This window comes from Ambystoma mexicanum, chromosome 12, assembly GCF_040938575.1.
Source record: "Ambystoma mexicanum isolate Mex_15411 chromosome 12, UKY_AmexF1_1, whole genome shotgun sequence".
NCBI classification, from domain to species: domain Eukaryota; kingdom Metazoa; phylum Chordata; class Amphibia; order Caudata; family Ambystomatidae; genus Ambystoma; species Ambystoma mexicanum.
Genome location: NC_090936.1, coordinates 839916562 through 839936826, shown reverse-complemented (window position 1 = coordinate 839936826; position 20265 = coordinate 839916562).

The following is a 20265-nucleotide window of genomic DNA, read 5'->3' as shown; positions in this document are numbered from 1 at the left end:
GGTTTTCGAATGACCAAAGTATGTCATCAACAAGTGGCAGGAAACAACACTCACTTGCCAAACTGAATGACTGCTGGGGTTTCAAGAAAGTACTGTGGCCCTCGTGGAACGAACATGCGCACAAACATGGACAGAGCACGTCACAAAACTGACATGGATTGCAGCAATGGCGAAGCCAGTAAAAGCGCACCAAGAAAAGAACTATGAGTTGTACTTTTTTCAGCAAAGGAAATGTCCTTGTCTGCTCAAATGAACGATATAACAGAACAGTGTTGATTCCAGATCTAAAGAGGGGCACAGCAGCACTGATGGACTACTTTTGGGTGTGTGGCAAACAAGCGTACTTGTACCTCCCTCCCTCATGCAGGGGCTTTTCCTCACTAGCTACGCTACACTCAGCCCTATTAGTAGTCCCAGAAGAACACCTCTAAGGGGGCCACTGCCTGACAAAGCACCAAGAGTGCTCATGACTATCGCAGAACAAAACCGACTGCCACCACCAGACTTTCACATTCTCCCTGAGAAAGAGCTGTATGGCCAGTTGCAACGAAAAAAGAGAACATCAAATTATCTGTCCAAACACCCATTGAAATTCCTTGAAAAAAAACTGAAGAATTCAAGCTGTTCACCTCAGCAGAGACATTTTTTGCATCCTTATTACTACCTGGTGTACAAGCACGAGCCAATGCTAAATGGCTCCAAATTGTGCACTGGGAACTGGTCCAGTTGGTGAATGACAACACGCAGGGGTTTGACATCATAAGGGTCGAGCTGCGCGCCCTAAGGCTGTTGACGATTCAGAACCACTACGTCCTAGATATGTTGACGGTGATGGAAGTTGGTGTGTGCAAACAGATAGGCAGCTCATGTTGCACATTCACACCTTCTGAAAATGTTGAGAATGGGACTATGTCACATGTCATTGCTAAAGTGCATGACCTACGGGCCAAGAATAAGAAAGAAGGTGGGTTTCAGAGGAAGACTGCTTTGCACTGGCCTTCAGCTGGGCCCCTTCCTGGATGTGAGCACTGGTGAAGATGTTGGTGCCCATCATTGTGTTCATCTTGGTCATCATCCTTGTGTATAGGCGCGCTATAAATGCCATATCATATCACATCTTCTGCATGTGCCAGTTGGTACTCTGGTGCTGTGCCAAAGCAGTGCCTAATAGCCCAATGAGGATGGTCTCTATTGGCATTCAAAATGTACCTTGTAGCACAAAGGAGATAGAAGTACAAACTGACCATCCCATTCCCCAAATGGTCCCTTTCCCCTACAGAGATGAATTTGACCCACTGCACCACACAACCATTGTCCCTCCCCCAGACCCTGAACATTATAAGGAAGTATGGGTGGATTTGGCAGGGGACGGGGGCTGCATCTACATGACATGTACTCCTGAAGAATATGTGTGAGCAGGAGAAAGCTTACAAAATGTGTGTAGGACATGGATGATGATAAAGTGAAGACCCCCATGTGAAGCTGCAGTAAGAAGGGAAAATAAGCACAAATATGGGGAAGAATTTGTTACTGTAGAAGTAACGAAAAGGGGGAATGTTGGGATGGAAATGAGTCTGTCCCAAAACCCTAGGTGCTTTAAAGTGAGGCAAATCCAATAGGTAGCCATGCAACATGGGGAGAAGGCTGCGCTAAGGCAACCAACACGAACAACACATTTGAAAATCAAGTAACAGTTGTCAATTCTGATCAATACAACAGGAGAGTCTTTCGCTTTTTATTAAATTTGTTGGAAACATATGAGTCAAGCCTTAATTCCAGAGTGGAGAAATTCCACAAATGTACACTGGATTATAACATCTATAAAACCTATTTATTTCCCTATGCCAGTTGAGTACCACCAACAGACCATGGGACTGAGAGTAAAGTCTCCAACTTGGATCAGAGGAAGAGATGATCTTACATAAATAGTTTGTAGTCCCTCATTGAAGCACCTATGAATTAAAACCCCCCTTTATTTGAACACAGGCTTGATTTTGGATCCACTGGAACCGCTTTCTCAAGTCAGTGTCATAATCTAATCAAGGTATCAATTTTGTCTGTTCCACCACCCATTGACAGGTAGAATTGAGTATTTACAGTGCATAGTTAAAAGAGAAATGTTTAACCCTCTGAAAGAACAAAAAGATCTTGAAAAGTGTCTCCTGATTGACATTTATAAAGGGTTTTTTTGGGGAAAGGAGATGTTTGAACATATTTATCACTGACTTACTGTAATATGGGAGACATTGTAAACTTGGCACATTTTAGGCTTTGTAAATATGACAGAAAGTCGAGACCAAACAATATGTACCATAAATCCCAGGATAAACATATTCCCTCATGAGAAGGGTGCTAAGCGAGCACCGTAGTTAGTAATATAGGAAGGATTCACCCATAGTTATAGGGAAAGTTACACCATCTACCTTTACTTTAATAAACAAGAGTATATCATGACCTCTGAGAGTCTATGTCCGTCTTCTGACTCACCACAGTGTGTAATGCGTTTTTTCATCCTTTAATTTCTATGATTCCTCAGCCTTGTGGAACATCAAATCCTCTACCGGCTTTATGAAACTATGGGCATCATTACAGTTTTGCCAGTCCAGAAAAATTGCAGGTAAAATTGCCTGTAATTCCAGCACCAGCAACATTTGTGGACTTGCTAAACACAAGTTTACCAGTGGGGGCACTGATTTACCTCCAGCCAAGAGCTGGCAGTAAATCAGGCCCCTATTGGCAAACAAATGCCAGAATGGTGCCAGTTATTTTCGCAATCCCCTCCATGGAGTCCTATTTACTGCTGTTGGCGGCACCTAGATATCCCAGTAATACTGGGATATCAAGCACTGTTAACAGTAGGAGCAGTTTGCCAGTATCCCGCCGGAATTACCAGCGGGATGCCGGCAAACATGTAGTAAGCCCCTATGCCTTTCTAAGGCATGTATTGGAAGAAAATCCTTAATGAATGCTTGCATGAGTATATCATATTTGTTTAAACCTTGTCATGCTCAATGCACAAACATTATGATTATGCAGCTGTAATGAGATAAAGTCAACCACTAATGGCCTCTAAATGCTAGTTGCTCCTCACAAGGCTGATGGATCATAGAAAGCCCACACATTGAATGCAGCAAGGTTGAACAACCAATTTGTCCACATTGCTCTCATTGACGATTTCTGGAAGAAGCCTTTATACAAAGTGGCTAAATAGTGTGTTTTGACTGTTCAAATTAGACACTTAATACTACTGTTAATCAGATTCAAATATGTTTTTGATTTTGTTTGATACATATTGTTCTGCTAGTGCTCTTCCTAAATTACACACAATACATGAAGCAAATACTCCCTCAAGTCAGATTTTCACTTTTATGCAGTTGTTGTTTCAGGTTCCGAGAACAATTAGTGCAGTGGGTCTAAGATATTTTGACATATTGGCCCTTGTCTACCAGAAGAGATTTTCTTCAACACTATTTTAAATATTGCCTCATTTTTTAGGTATGTTGGTGTAAACTATTTTTTCTTTCGCTTTTTTTACTAAATGCATAGCATTCTGAGAGCAATCCTCTCTTTTTTGTTTTCCCTCTGGCTTGTCAATTTCTAGGCTATGTGTTACCCTTTGGACTTTGGGACTTTGAACCGCGCCAGACGTGGAGCAGAACAGCTTATTATTCAACTTGTTCTCATACAACCCCAAAGAGTCAGAAAGATCTGTACTAGAGAAGGGATTTAGTTTCGTTCCGACTAATCATTATGATAGCTTTAAAACCAGAACAGAATTACAACAACTGTTTAGGAAAATACACTTCATGCATAATATTTATAATGGTGAAGAGAACACCACGGGACTCCATAGACTGTCATCTTTTAGCCCTCCCATAGCCTGCCACACTACAGAGGCAGATGTGTTTGAAAAACAAGTATTAACAGCATTACAGACCCTTGATTACCATAGCACCCAACAGGGCTTTTAAAATATTAACAGAGCAGAGCAAGAAGCTATTTGTTCATTAAAGACCAAAAATGAAGTAGTCTTAAGAAAAGCAAATAAAGGTGACGCTATAGTAATCCTGAATAGGCAAGACTATATTAATGAATGTAACAACCAATTAAGCGATGTTTCTTTCCATAAACCTATTACCACAGACCCGAACAAGAGGCTAAAGTCCTTTATAAATACTAGAATACTTAATGCCAAAAGATTTGAGTACTCCAAAGCTTTATGTGCTTCCAGAAATTCACAAGACACTGCTGAATCCCCCTGGCAGACCGATTATTTCAGGCACTGGTTCAGTTTTGGAATCCCTTGCTAAATTTGTAGACCCCTTTATGAATTTGTATGTGAAAAAGATGGCCTCTTACATTCAAGATACAACTGAGATGATCAGAATGATAGAAGGGTATCCCATTGAAGGAGACAGCATACTAATCGGGTTAAATACTGTATATCTGTGCACTAAAATTCCATAGATAGCAACTTTAAACATGGTGGAAGAATTACTACTTAATACAAGACCTACAGGAAGAACATAAAACTTGTTCATATTATTGAGTAGAGAAATGTCTCTGACTGAGAATTATGTTGTCTTCAATAACCGATTTTACAGACAGATACATGGGACTGCCATGGGGTCAGCAGTGGCACTGACTCTGGCTAATTTGTATGTTGAAACATGGGAAACAAATGTAATTCTGATTGATGCCAACCCCCACTCAAAACACATCAAGTTGTGGAAATGCTTTTATTAATATGGTCTGGCAATATTGCATCGTTTGAAGCATTTTTCCCTTGGCTTAATGATCAAAATCAATTTTTGAAATGTACTAATGCAATAAAGAATCTATAAACTTCCTGGATTTGACCATCTGTGTAGACATTGAAGAACTAGTACTTAAGGTTAAACCTTACCACAAGTCTACTGACAAAAACTTGCTATTGCTGTACTCGAGTTCACACCTCAGACACACCAGACAGAATTTACCATTTGGCCAGTTCCTCATATTAAAAAGGAACAGTACAACAAAAACTGATTTTGATCATGAAGCCCAGACACTCACTAAAAACCTGGTTCAGAGGGGACAACCTCATAAAATTGTGATAAAATCGCACAAAAGAGCGTCAAACAATCACAGAGATTCACTATCAGAGTACAGGCCAAAATGTGACAAAGGAGAGGAAATTACCTTTGTGAGTTCATTTAATCCTTTGTCAAATTAAATCAATAAAATTGTGAAACAGAATTGGCACATATTAAAGGGGGGAGAATGCTTGCTAGAGTACCCAAGATGTGCGTTTCGGAGAAGTAAGAATCTAAAAGAACTGACTAAACAAAATGACATTTATGTAAATACAGACACACAGCATACATGGACCGAACACTGGGGTGATGGACAAACCAACAGGCAATAGTCCATGTGGACAACGCAGTAGTTGCCCTCAAACTACGTGAAGCAAGGAAATAGACAGAGTGTGCGAAAGATCTGGCAACAAAAAGAGTTGACCAATTGTAACACTATGATGATGATGTATGCCATATGGTGTCCGTGTGAACACCTACATATAGGCAAAACAGAAAGGAAAGTTAAAATAAGGAACAGTGAGCATAAACGTTGTATTAGAAATAAAGTACTTAATACACCACTGGTAGGACACTTTCACACCTTAGGGCATAAACCAGAAGATTTGAGATGGACCGTTCTAATGAAATTAGGACCCACCAACAACCAGTGAACGATAAACGATAAACATGTATTGTCGACACAAGAACAAAGGCTCATCTTCCTAACCAAAAGTCATGTATCAGGTCTGAACGAGGAAATAGACAGCAGTGATGTTGTCGAAATTCTAATTGAAATGGGGAAGAGTCCTTTGAATATAGATATTTGAACTGGTTTGCAAACCTTACGATTTTTCTATTATGTCCTTAATTACATGTTGGGGTTCCAATGAATATCTACACCAGATGGGATACCATATAATCTCTGAAATATACCCTCTTGTGTACTAAGCAGGAAGGAGAGACAGTATTACCATATAAGAGATAGAGAGGTATGTACCATACGATTAGCCATGCACAATATTCCACAGTGCGACTCATGATTTGGGCATGTATAATAACCATTTATTGAAACAGAAACCTCATTCCAGCATGGCTGAAATACACTCCCCCATATGCGCTAGCGTGCGTTTTCTATTTTACCACCACCATGAACATGTGCCACATGACGAACCGATGACAATGAGAATGGACTATTTGCTAATGTTATAACTGTGTTAGGAGTGAACTGAACACTGAACCAGATAAAAAGAAGCACAGATGCTTGTTGAGGGATTATATGGTAATTTGATACAGTGTTATTCAGTGAGTACCAGCCACCTTAGCTCCTCTTAATAGTATAACATACATGGCCATTTCCTGGCCCACTAAACTTACGCTGGAGCGATCACGGAATGTGATATAGAATACGTACACATTTTTACTTCAGAATAACACACTATCTACACGCCTGCCCTAGTTATTTGTCGCGGCCCGATGGATATTCCTGACCTGTTCTCATTTATAGAGGCTGTCTCGCCAACTAATTGTGCCTGACTTTGTCCCCCTTGATGAAAAGCCCACCACTTGATGAAACCCTGAGCCCTTTTGGGGCCTATCAAGTAAGTGGAGGCTATAGCCGTATTATCAATTTTTTTGTCAACGTCTCTTTTTTTGAAGTGAAGCTCCATACAAACATCTGGACCTTTACACTAGTCCCATATATGTGTGTTTTTTTAGGGATTAGCTGCAGCTTTACTGAGAGTCTGTAGCCAGAACCGGTGCATTACCCACACTGAAAATCGGTAAGCATTGCATGTGTCCACTATATACTCTTAATTAGTAATGAAGAACACATAAAGGAACATTCATTACTAATAAGGTTTCTTTCTTTTTGTTCTATGGTGTAGGGGGATACTTTCCATCGATAAGGATTACATTGATAAACTAAATTAAGAATACCTCTGTATTTGTATCACATGCTACTCCATGCTGCTACTACTGACTAAGTAGAGACTGCATAGGGATTTGGAGTCTCATTAGTGCCACGCACAGCCACCACTTGATAGACCGATTAGATAATCATTATTGAAGTTCCCCGAACAATCTGAAAATCAGAGTAGAGGAACAAAACATGTTGGTTTCTTTTAACAATACCAGACAGGGTGTTGTTTCATGATTCATACTGAAAATACCAATTGAAAGGCTTATTGAAACTAAGCTCATACATGTACTGCTGAGCAGGTTGCTGAACATGTATTGATGTTCTTAAAGAGAATTGTGGTCTGTAACATGGTACTTGGGTGTCTAAAACAATAGAGGTGAATTAATACACAACACAGTTGACTTGTAACCCTTTTTTATTTAAATGTGTTAATTTGTTAATTTAATTTGTTTTAGTTGTAAAACTTTTTCAAATATTTCTATTTTTACACATTTGGACACAATCATTTTATTAGACAAAAGACAACATTTGACACAATTCTAAAAACAGCCATTAGAAAAATCAACACCACATGGTAGGAATACGAGACATAAAGGATGTAATTCATAGAATTTAGAGCACAAGTGGCGCACGCGGCTGGCGCACAGTGTGCGATGGCGAATCCCTGCGCCAGCCGCGTGCGCTAAAATCCATTTCTGCGCACAGCGTATTCATGGATTCCAGCTACCAAAAGCAACCGTGGCGCACAGTGGCGCTGCGACCCTGCAGCAGCGCCAGTTACGCCCCCAAGAACGCCTCTCGCGCAGGGAAAAGCCATCAAAATCCCCAATCCAGCGCAAAGGGCTGCGCTAACCCTGTACCAGCACGGCAAGCGGGCTACGTGTATCACTGGGGTGCGCAGGAAGTACCTCACGTCATTTCAGCTGGGTACGTGTATTTCAGGGGTGCGCTGGAAGTTCCACACGCGATTCCATCAGGGTACGTGTACTTCAGGGGTGCGCGGGAAGTTTCACACGTGAATTCAGCAGGGTACGTGTATATCAGGGGTGCGCGGGAAGTTCCACACGCGAATGTCCTGGCTACGTGTATTTCGGGGTGCGCGGGAAGTTTCACATGCGATATCAGCAGGGTACGTGTATTCCAGGGGTGCGCTGGAAGTTCCACACGCGAATGTCCTGGCTACGTGTATCTTGGGGTGCGCGGGAAGTTTCACACGCGATATCAGCAGGGTACGTGTATATCAGGGGTGCGCGGGAAGTTCCACACGCGAATGTCCTGGCTACGTGTATTTCGGGGTGCGCGGGAAGTTTCACACGCGACATCAGCAGGGTACGTGTATTCCAGGGGTGCGCGGGAAGTATCACACGCGATTCCATCAGGGTACGTGTATTCCAGGGGTGCGCGGGAAGTGTCACACGCAAAAACAGCAGGGTACGTGTATTCCAGGGGTGCACGGGAAGTATCACACGCAAAATCAGCAAGGTACGTGTATTACAGGGGTGCGCGGGGAGCACCACATGTGAATTGCACGTGTGGGTCCTCCCAGGTGTTCCCTCTACACCCTCCACGGCCCCTGCAGGTGGCCCACACTACTGGGGCCTACCCTGCACATGTCCTGCAGGCACGCCATCCACCATGGCCATGCCCCCCAGCCAACCCACATGTCACCTTGCACTACTGCCCACCAATGCATGTCCCCCTGCGCCCCCAGCCACCAGGGGCAGCCTCCACCAGGCCCCCACCCATGTCTCCCACCACCCCTACCCCCCAGCCACCAGGGCAGCCTTCACCAGGCCCCCACCCATGTCTCCCACCACCCCCACCCCCCAGCAGTGCAGGGGCAGCCTCCACCAGGCCCCCAATCATGTCCCCTATCACCCCCACCCCCCAGCCACCAGGGGCAGCCTCCACCAGGCCCCCACCCATGTCTCCCACCACCCCCACCCCCCAGCAGTGCAGGGGCAGCCTCCACCAGGCCCCCACCCATGTCTCCCACCACCCCCACCCCCCAGCAGTGCAGGGGCAGTCTCCACCAGGCCCCCACTCATGTCTCCCATCACCCCCACCCCCAGCACTGTGGGGCACCTGCCAGCAGGCCCCAACTCATGTCCAACTCATGTTCCCCTGCACCCCCACCCCCCAGCACTGTGGTGCACCCTCCACCAGGCCCCCACCCATGTCTCCCACCACCCGCACCCCTCAGCCACCAGGGGCAGCCTCCACCAGGCCCCCACCCATGTCTCCCACCACCCCCACCCCTCAGCCACCAGGGGCAGCCTCCACCAGGCCCCCACTCATGTCCCCTATCACCCCCACCCGCCAGCCACCAGGGACAGCCTCCACCAGGCCCCCACCCATGTCTACCACCACCCTCACCCCCCAGCAGTGCAGGGGCAGCCTCCACCAGGCACCCACCCATGTCTCCCACCACCCCCACCCCCCAGCAGTGCAGGGGCAGCCTCCACCAGGCCCCCACCCATGTCTCCCACCACCCCCACCCCCCAGCAGTGCAGGGGCAGCCTCCACCAGGCCCCCACCCATGTCTCCCACCACCCCCACCCCCCAGCAGTGCAGGGGCAGCCTCCACCAGGCCCCCACTCATGTCCCCTATCACCGCCACCCGCCAGCAGTGTAGAGGCAGCCTCCACCAGGCCCCCACTCATGTCTCCCATCACCCCCACCCCCAGCAATGTGGGGCACCTGCCAGCAGGCCCCAACTCATGTACAACTCATGTTCCCCTGCACCCCCACCCCCCAGCACTGTGGTGCACCCTCCACCAGGCCCCCAACCATGTCTCCCACCACCCAACCCGTCAGCAACCAGGGGCAGCCTCCACCAGGCCCCCACCCATGTCTCCCACCACCCCCACCCCCCAGCCACCAGGTGCAGCCTCCACCAGGCCCCCACTCATGTCTCCCACCACCCCCACCCCCAGCCACCAGGAGCAGCCTCCACCAGGCCCCCACCCATGTCTCCCACCACCCCCACCCCCCAGCAGTGCAGGGGCAGCCTCCACCAGGCCCCCACTCATGCCCCCTATCACCCCCACCCCCCAGCCACCAGGGGCAGCCTCCACCAGGCCCCCACCCATGTCTCCCACCACCCCCACCCCCCAGCAGTGCAGGGGCAGCCCCCACCAGGCCCCCACTCATGTCCCCTATCACCCCCACCCCCCAGCCACCAGGGGCAGCCTCCACCAGGCCCCCACCCATGTCTACCACCACCCCCACCCCCCAGCAGTGCAGGGGCAGCCTCCACCAGGCCCTCACCCATGTCTCCCACCACCCCCACCCCCCAGCCACCAGGGGCAGCCTCCACCAGGCCCCCACTCATGTCTCCCATCACCCCCACCCCCCCAGCACTGTGGGGCACCTGCCAGCAGGCCCCAACTCATGTCCAACTCATGTTCCCCTGCACCCCCACCCCCCAGCACTGTGGTGCACCCTCCACCAGGCCCCCACCCATGTCTACCACCACCCCACCCCCCAGCAGTGCAGGGGCAGCCTCCACCAGGCACCCACCCATGTCTCCCACTACCCCCACCCCCCAGCAGTGCAGGGGCAGCCTCCACCAGGCCCCCACTCATGTTCCCCTGCACCCCCACCCCCCAGCACTGTGGTGCACCTTCCACCAGGCCCCCACCCATGTCTCCCACCACCCGCACCCCTCAGCCACCAGGGGCAGCCTCCACCAGGCCCCCACCCATGTCTCCCACCACCCCCACCCCCCAGCCACCAGGGGCAGCCTCCACCAGGCCCCCACTCATGTCCCCTATCACCCCCACCCGCCAGCCACAAGGGGCAGCCTCCACCAGGCCCCCACCCATGTCTACCACCACCCCCACCCCCCAGCAGTGCAGGGGAAGCCTCCACCAGGCACCCACCCATGTCTCCCACCACCCCCACCCCCCAGCAGAGCAGGGGCAGCCTCCACCAGGCCCCCACCCATGTCTCCCACCACTCCCACCCCCAGCAGTGCAGGGGCAGCCTCCACCACCCCCACCCCCCAGCAGTGCAGGGGCAGCCTCCACCAGGCCCCCACCCATGTCTCCCACCACCCCACCCCACCAGCAGTGCAGGGGCAGCCTCCACCAGGCACCCACCCATGTCTCCCACCACCCCCACCCCCCAGCAGTGCAGGGGCAGCCTCCACCAGGCCCCCACTCATGTCCCCTATCACCGCCACCCGCCAGCAGTGTAGAGGCAGCCTCCACCAGGCCCCCACTCATGTCTCCCATCACCCCCACCCCCAGCACTGTGGGGCACCTGCCAGCAGGCCCCAACTCATGTACAACTCATGTTCCCCTGCACCCCCACCCCCCAGCACTGTGGTGCACCCTCCACCAGGCCCCCAACCATGTCTCCCACCACCCCACCCCTCAGCAACCAGGGGCAGCCTCCACCAGGCCCCCACCCATGTCTCCCACCACCCCACCCCTCAGCAACCAGGGGCAGACTCCACCAGGCCCCCACCCATGTCTCCCACCACCCCCACCCCCCAGCCACCAGGGGCAGCCTCCACCAGGCCCCCACTCATGTCTCCCACTACCCCCACCCCCAGCCACCAGGAGCAGCCTCCACCAGGCCCCCACCCATGTCTCCCACCACCCCCACCCCCCAGCAGTGCAGGGGCAGCCTCCACCAGGCCCCCACTCATGTCCCCTATCACCCCCACCCCCCAGCCACCAGGGGCAGCCTCCACCAGGCCCCCACCCATGTCTCCCACCACCCCCACCCCCCAGCAGTGCAGGGGCAGCCCCCACCAGGCCCCCACTCATGTCCCCTATCACCCCCACCCCCCAGCCACCAGGGGCAGCCTCCACCAGGCCCCCACCCATGTCTACCACCACCCCCACCCCCCAGCAGTGCAGGGGCAGCCTCCATCAGGCCCTCACCCATGTCTCCCACCACCCCCACCCCCCAGCCACCAGGGGCAGCCTCCACCAGGCCCCCACTCATGTCTCCCATCACCCCCACCCCCCCAGCACTGTGGGGCACCTGCCAGCAGGCCCCAACTCATGTCCAACTCATGTTCCCCTGCACCCCCACCCCCCAGCACTGTGGTGCACCCTCCACCAGGCCCCCACCCATGTCTCCCACCACCCCACCCCCCAGCAGTGCAGGGGCAGCCTCCACCAGGCACCCACCCATGTCTCCCACTACCCCCACCCCCCAGCAGTGCAGGGGCAGCCTCCACCAGGCCCCCACTCATGTTCCCTGCACCCCCACCCCCCAGCACTGTGGTGCACCCTCCACCAGGCCCCCACCCATGTCTCCCACCACCCGCACCCCTCAGCCACCAGGGGCAGCCTCCACCAGGCCCCCACCCATGTCTCCCACCACCCCCACCCCCCAGCCACCAGGGGCAGCCTCCACCAGGCCCCCACTCATGTCCCCTATCACCCCCACCCGCCAGCCACCAGGGGCAGCCTCCACCAGGCCCCCACCCATGTCTACCACCACCCCCACCCCCCAGCAGTGCAGGGGAAGCCTCCACCAGGCACCCACCCATGTCTGCCACCACCCCCACCCCCCAGCAGAGCAGGGGCAGCCTCCACCAGGCCCCCACCCATGTCTCCCACCACCCCCACCCCCCAGCAGTGCAGGGGCAGCCTCCACCAGGCCCCCACCCATGTCTCCCACCACCCCCACCCCCCAGCAGTGCAGGGGCAGCCTCCACCAGGCTCCCACCCATGTCTCCCACCACCCCACCCCCCCAGCAGTGCAGGGGCAGCCTCCACCAGGCCCCCACTCATGTCCCCTATCACCCCCACCCCCCAGCAGTGCAGGGGCAGCCTCCACCAGGCCCCCACTCATGTCTCCCATCACCCCCACCCCCAGCACTGTGGGGCACCTGCCAGCAGGCCCCAACTCATGTACAACTCATGTTCCCCTGCACCCCCACCCCCAGCACTGTGGTGCACCCTCCACCAGGCCACCAACCATGTCTCCCACCACCCCACCCCTCAGCAACCAGGGGCAGCCTCCACCTGGCCCCCACCCATGTCTCCCACCACCCCCATCCCCCAGCCACCAGGGGCAGCCTCCACCAGGCCCCCACTCATGTCCCCTATCACCCCCACCCCCCAGCCACCAGGGGCAGCCTCCACCAGGCCCCCACCCATGTCTACCACCACCCCAACCCCCCAGCAGTGCAGGGGCAGCCTCCACCAGGCACCCACCCATGTCTCCCACCACCCCCACCCCCCAGCAGTGCAGGGGCAGCCTCCACCAGGCCCCACTCATGTCCCCTATCACCCCCACTCCCCAGCCACCAGGGGCAGCCTCCACCAGGCCCTCACCCATGTCTCCCACCACCCCCACCCCCCAGCAGTGCAGGGGCAGCCTCCACCAGGCCCCCACTCATGTCTCCCATCACCCCACCCCCCAGCAGTGCAGGGGCAGCCTCCACCAGGCCCCCACTCATGTCTCCTACCACCCCCACCCCCAGCCACCAGGAGCAGCCTCCACCAGGCCCCCACCCATGTCTCCCACCACCCCAACCCCCCAGCAGTGCAGGGGCAGCCTCCACCAGGCCCCCACTCATGTCCCCTATCACCCCCACCCCCCAGCCACCAGGGGCAGCCTCCAACAGGCCCCCACCCATGTCTCCCACCACCCCCACCCCCCAGCAGTGCAGGGGCAGCCTCCACCAGGCCCCCACTCATGTCCCCTATCACCCCCACCCCCAGCCACCAGGGGAAGCCTCCACCAGGCCCCCACCCATGTCTACCACCACCCCCACCCCCCAGCAGTGCAGGGGCAGCCTCCACCAGGCCCCCACCCATGTCTCCCACCACCCCCACCCCCCAGCCACCAGGGGCAGCCTCCACCAGCCCCCCACTCATGTCTCCCATCACCCCCACCCCCCCAGCACTGTGGGGCACCTGCCAGCAGGCCCCAACTCATGTCCAACTCATGTTCCCCTGCACCCCCACCCCCCAGCACTGTGGTGCACCCTCCACCAGGCCACCAACCATGTCTCCCACCACCCCACCCCTCAGCAACCAGGGGCAGCCTCCACCTGGCCCCCACCCATGTCTCCCACCACCCCCATCCCTCAGCCACCAGGGGCAGCCTCCACCAGGCCCCCACTCATGTCCCCTATCACCCCCACCCCCCAGCCACCAGGGGCAGCCTCCACCAGGCCCCCACCCATGTCTACCACCACCCCCACCCCCCAGCAGTGCAGGGGCAGCCTCCACCAGGCACCCACCCATGTCTCATACCACCCCCACCCCCCAGCAGTGCAGGGGCAGCCTCCACCAGGCCCCACTCATGTCCCCTCTCACCCCCACTCCCCAGCCACCAGGGGCAGCCTCCACCAGGCCCCCACCCATGTCTCCCACCACCCCCACCCCCCAGCAGTGCAGGGGCAGCCTCCACCAGGCCCCCACTCATGTCTCCCATCACCCCACCCCCCAGCAGTGCAGGGGCAGCCTCCACCAAGCCCCCACTCATGTCTCCTACCACCCCCACCCCCAGCCACCAGGAGCAGCCTCCACCAGGCCCCCACCCATGTCTCCCACCACCCCCACCCCCCAGCAGTGCAGGGGCAGCCTCCACCAGGCCCCCACTCATGTCCCCTTTCACCCCCACCCCCCAGCCACCAGGGGCAGCCTCCACCAGGCCTTCACCCATGTCTCCCACCACCCCCACCCCCCAGCAGTGCAGGGGCAGCCTCCACCAGGCCCCCACTCATGTCCCCTATCACCCCCACCCCCAGCCACCAGGGGAAGCCTCCACCAGGCCCCCACCCATGTCTACCACCACCCCCACCCCCCAGCAGTGCAGGGGCAGCCTCCACCAGGCCCCCACCCATGTCTCCCACCACCCCCACCCCCCAGCCACCAGGGGCAGCCTCCACCAGCCCCCCACTCATGTCTCCCATCACCCCCACCCCCCCAGCACTGTGGGGCACCTGCCAGCAGGCCCCAACTCATGTCCAACTCATGTTCCCCTGCACCCCCACCCCCCAGAACTGTGGTGCACCCTCCACCAGGCCCCCACCCATGTCTACCACCACCCCACCCCCCAGCAGTGCAGGGGCAGCCTCCACCAGGCACCCACCCATGTCTCTCACCCCCCCCACCCCCCAGCAGTGCAGGGGCAGCCTCCACCAGTCCCCCACTCATGTCCCCTATCACCCCCACCCCCCAGCCACCAGGGGCAGCCTCCACCAGGCCCCCACCCATGTCTCCCACCAGCCCCACCCCCCAGCAGTGCAGGGGCAGCCTCCACCAGGCCCCCACTCATGTCTCCCATCACCCCCACCCCCCAGCAGTGCAGGGGCAGCCTCCACCAGGCCCCCACTCATGTCTCCCACCACCCCCACTCCCCAGCCACCAGGAGCAGCAACCACCAGGCCCCCACCAATGTCTCCCACCACCCCCACCCCCCAGCAGTGCAGGGGCAGCCTCCACCAGGCCCCCACTCATGTCCCCTATCACCCCCACCCCCCAGCCACCAGGGGCAGCCTCCACCAGGCCCCCACCCATTTCTCCCACCACCCCCACCCCCCAGCAGTGCAGGGGCAGCCTCCACCAGGCCCCCACTCATGTCCCCTATCACCCCCACCCCCCAGCCACCAGGGGCAGCCTCCACCAGGCCCCCACCCATGTCTCCCACCACCCCCGCCCCCCAGCAGTGCAGGGGCAGCCTCCACCAGGCCCCCACTCATGTCCCCTATCACCCCCACCCCCCAGCCACCAGGGGCAGCCTCCACCAGGCCCCCACCCATGTCTACCACCACCCCCACCCCCCAGCAGTGCAGGGGCAGCCTCCACCAGGCCCCCACCCATGTCTACCACCACCCCCACCCCCCAGCAGTGCAGGGGCAGCCTCCACCAGGCCCCCACCCATGTCTCCCACCACCCGCACCCCTCAGCCACCAGGGGCAGCCTCCACCAGGCCCCCACCCATGTCTACCACCACCCCACCCCCCAGCAGTGCAGGGGCAGCCTCCACCAGGCACCCACCCATGTCTCTCACCCCCCCCCACCCCCCAGCAGTGCAGGGGCAGCCTCCACCAGGCCCCCACTCATGTCCCCTATCACCCCCACCCCCCAGCCACCAGGGGCAGCCTCCACCAGGCCCCCACCCATGTCTCCCACCAGCCCCACCCCCCAGCAGTGCAGGGGCAGCCTCCACCAGGCCCCCACTCATGTCTCCCATCACCCCCACCCCCCAGCAGTGCAGGGGCAGCCTCCACCAGGCCCCCACTCATGTCTCCCACCACCCCCACTCCCCAGCCACCAGGGGCAGCAACCACCAGGCCCCCACCAATGTCTCCCACCACCCCCACCCCCCAGCAGTGCAGGGGCAGCCTCCACCAGGCCCCCACTCATGTCCCCTATCACCCCCACCCCCCAGCCACCAGGGGCAGCCTCCACCAGGCCCCCACCCATTTCTCCCACCACCCCCACCCCCCAGCAGTGCAGGGGCAGCCTCCACCAGGCCCCCACTCATGTCCCCTATCACCCCACCCCACAGCCACCAGGGGCAGCCTCCACCAGGCCCCACCCATGTCTACCACCACCCCCACCCCCCAGCAGTGCAGGGGCAGCCTCCACCAGGCCCACCCATGTCTCCCACCACCCCCACCCCCAGCAGTGCAGGGGCAGCCTCCACCAGGCCCCACTCATGTCCCCTATCACCCCCACTCCCCAGCCACCAGGGGCAGCCTCCACCAGGCCCCCACCCATGTCTCCCACCACCCCCACCCCGCAGCAGTGCAGGGGCAGCCTCCACCAGGCCCCCACTCATGTCTCCCATCACCCCCACCCCCCAGCAGTGCAGGGGCAGCCTCCCCCAGGCCCCCACTCATGTCTCCCACCACCCCCACCCCCAGCCACCAGGAGCAGCCTCCACCAGGCCCCCACCCATGTCTCCCACCACCCCCACCCCCCAGCAGTGCAGGGGCAGCCTCCACCAGGCCCCCACTCATGTCCCCTATCACCCCCACCCCCCAGCCACCAGGGGCAGCCTCCACCAGGCCCCCACCCATGTCTCCCACCACCCCCGCCCCCCAGCAGTGCAAGGGCAGCCTCCACCAGGCCCCCACTCATGTCCCCTATCACCCCCACCCGCCAGCCACCAGGGGCAGCCTCCACCAGGCCCCCACCCATGTCTACCACCACCCCCACCCCCAGCAGTGCAGGGGCAGCCTCCACCAGGCACCCATCCATGTCTCCCACCACCCCCACCCCCCAGCAGTGCAGGGGCAGCCTCCACCAGGCCCCCACTCATGTCCCCTATCACCCCCACCCCACAGCCACCAGGGGCAGCCTCCACCAGGCCCCACCCATGTCTACCACCACCCCCACCCCCCAGCAGTGCAGGGGCAGCCTCCACCAGGCCCACCCATGTCTCCCACCACCCCCACCCCCAGCAGTGCAGGGGCAGCCTCCACCAGGCCCCACTCATGTCCCCTATCACCCCCACTCCCCAGCCACCAGGGGCAGCCTCCACCAGGCCCCCACCCATGTCTCCCACCACCCCCACCCCGCAGCAGTGCAGGGGCAGCCTCCACCAGGCCCCCACTCATGTCTCCCATCACCCCCACCCCCCAGCAGTGCAGGGGCAGCCTCCCCCAGGCCCCCACTCATGTCTCCCACCACCCCCACCCCCAGCCACCAGGAGCAGCCTCCACCAGGCCCCCACCCATGTCTCCCACCACCCCCACCCCCCAGCAGTGCAGGGGCAGCCTCCACCAGGCCCCCACTCATGTCACCTATCACCCCCACCCCCCAGCCACCAGGGGCAGCCTCCACCAGGCCCCCACCCATGTCTCCCACCACCCCCGCCCCCCAGCAGTGCAGGGGCAGCCTCCACCAGGCCCCCACTCATGTCCCCTATCACCCCCACCCGCCAGCCACCAGGGGCAGCCTCCACCAGGCCCCCACCCATGTCTACCACCACCCCCACCCCCAGCAGTGCAGGGGCAGCCTCCACCAGGCACCCATCCATGTCTCCCACCACCCCCACCCCCCAGCAGTGCAGGGGCAGCCTCCACCAGGCCCCCACCCATGTCTCCCACCACCCCCACCCCCCAGCAGTGCAGGGGCAGCCTCCACCAGGCCCCCACCCATGTCTCCCACCACCCCCACCCCCCAGCAGTGCAGGGGCAGCCTCCACCAGGCCCCCACCCATGTCTCTCACCACCCCCACCCCCCAGCAGTGCAGGGGCAGCCTCCACCAGGCCCCCACTCATGTCCCCAATCACCCCCACCCCCCAGCAGTGTTGGGGCAGCCTCCACCAGGCCCCCACTCATGTCTCCCATCACCCCCACCCCCAGCACTGTGGGGCACCTGCCAGCAGGCCCCAACTCATGTACAACTCATGTTCCCCTGCACCCCCACCCCCCAGCACTGTGGTGCACCCTCCACCAGGCCACCAACCATGTCTCCCACCACCCCACCCCTCAGCAACCAGGGGCAGCCTCCACCAGGCCCCCACCCATGTCTCCCACCACCCCACCCCTCAGCAACCAGGGGCAGCCTCCACCAGGCCCCCACCCATGTCTCCAACCACCCCCACCCCCCAGCCACCAGGGGCAGCCTCCACCAGGCCCCCACTCATGTCCCCTATCACCCCCACCCCCCAGCCACCAGGGGCAGCCTCCACCAGGCCCCCACCCATGTCTACCACCACCCCCACCCCCCAGCAGTGCAGGGGCAGCCTCCACCAGGCACCCACCCATGTCTCCCACCACCCCCACCCCCCAGCAGTGCAGGGGCAGCCTCCACCAGGCCCCACTCATGTCCCCTATCACCCCCACTCCCCAGCCACCAGGGGCAGCCTCCACCAGGCCCCCACCCATGTCTCCCACCTCCCCCACCCCCCAGCAGTGCAGGGGCAGCCTCCACCAGGCCCCCACTCATGTCTCCCATCACCCCCACCCCCCAGCAGTGCAGGGGCAGCCTCCACCAGGCCCCCACTCATGTCTCCCACCACCCCCACCCCCAGCCACCAGGAGCAGCCTCCACCAGGCCCCCACCGATGTCTCCCACCACCCTCACCCCCCAGCAGTGCAGGGGCAGCCTCCACCAGGCCCCCACTCATGTCCCTTATCACCCCCCCCCCCCAGCCACCAGGGGCAGCCTCCACCAGGCCCCCACCCATGTCTCCCACCACCCCCACCCCCCAGCAGTGCAGGGGCAGCCTCCACCAGGCCCCCACTCATGTCCCCTATCACCCCCACCCCCCAGCCACCAGGGGCAGCCTCCACCAGGCCCCCACCCATGTCCCCCACCACCCCCACCCCCCAGCCACAAGGGGCAGCCTCCACCAGGCCCCCACTCATGTCCCCTATCACCCCCACCCCCCAGCCACCAGGGGCAGCCTCCACCAGGCCCCCACCCATGTCTACCACCACCCCCACCGCCCAGCAGTGCAGGGGCAGCCTCCACCAGGCACCCACCCATGTCTCCCACCACCCCCACCCCCCAGCAGTGCAGGGGCAGCCTCCACCAGGCCCCACTCATGTCCCCTATCACCCCCACTCCCCAGCCACAAGGGGCAGCCTCCACCAGGCCCCCACCCATGTATCCCACCACCCCCACCCCCCAGCAGTGCAGGGGCAGCCTCCACCAGGCCCCCACTCATGTCTCCCATCACCCCCACCCCCCAGCAGTGCAGGGGCAGCCTCCACCAGGCCCCCACTCATGTCTCCCAAAACCCCCACCCCCAGCCACCAGGAGCAGCCTCCACCAGGCCCCCACCCATGTCTCCCACCACACCCACCCCCAGCAGTGCAGGGGCAGCCTCCACCAGGCCCCCACTCATGTCCCCTATCACCCCCACCCCCCAGCCACCAGGGGCAGCCTCCACCAGGCCCCCACCCATGTCTCCCACCACCCCCACCCCCCAGCAGTGCAGGGGCAGCCTCCACCAGGCCCCCACTCATGTCCCCTATCACCCCCACCCCCCAGCCACCAGGGGCAGCCTCTACCAGGCCCCCACCCATGTCTACCACCACCCCCACCCCCCCAGCCGTGCAGGGGCAGCCTCCACCAGGCCCCCACCCATGTCTCCCACCACCCCCACCCCCCAGCCACCAGGGGCAGCCTCCACCAGGCCCCCACTCATGTCTCCCATCACCCCCATCCCCCAGCACTGTGGGGCACCTGCCAGCAGACCCCAACTCATGTCCAACTCATGTTCCCCTGCACCCCCACCCCCCAGCACTGTGGCGCACCCTCCACCAGGCCCCCACCCATATCTACCACCACCCCACTCCCCAGCAGTGCAGGGGCAGCCTCCACCAGGCACCCACCCATGTCTCT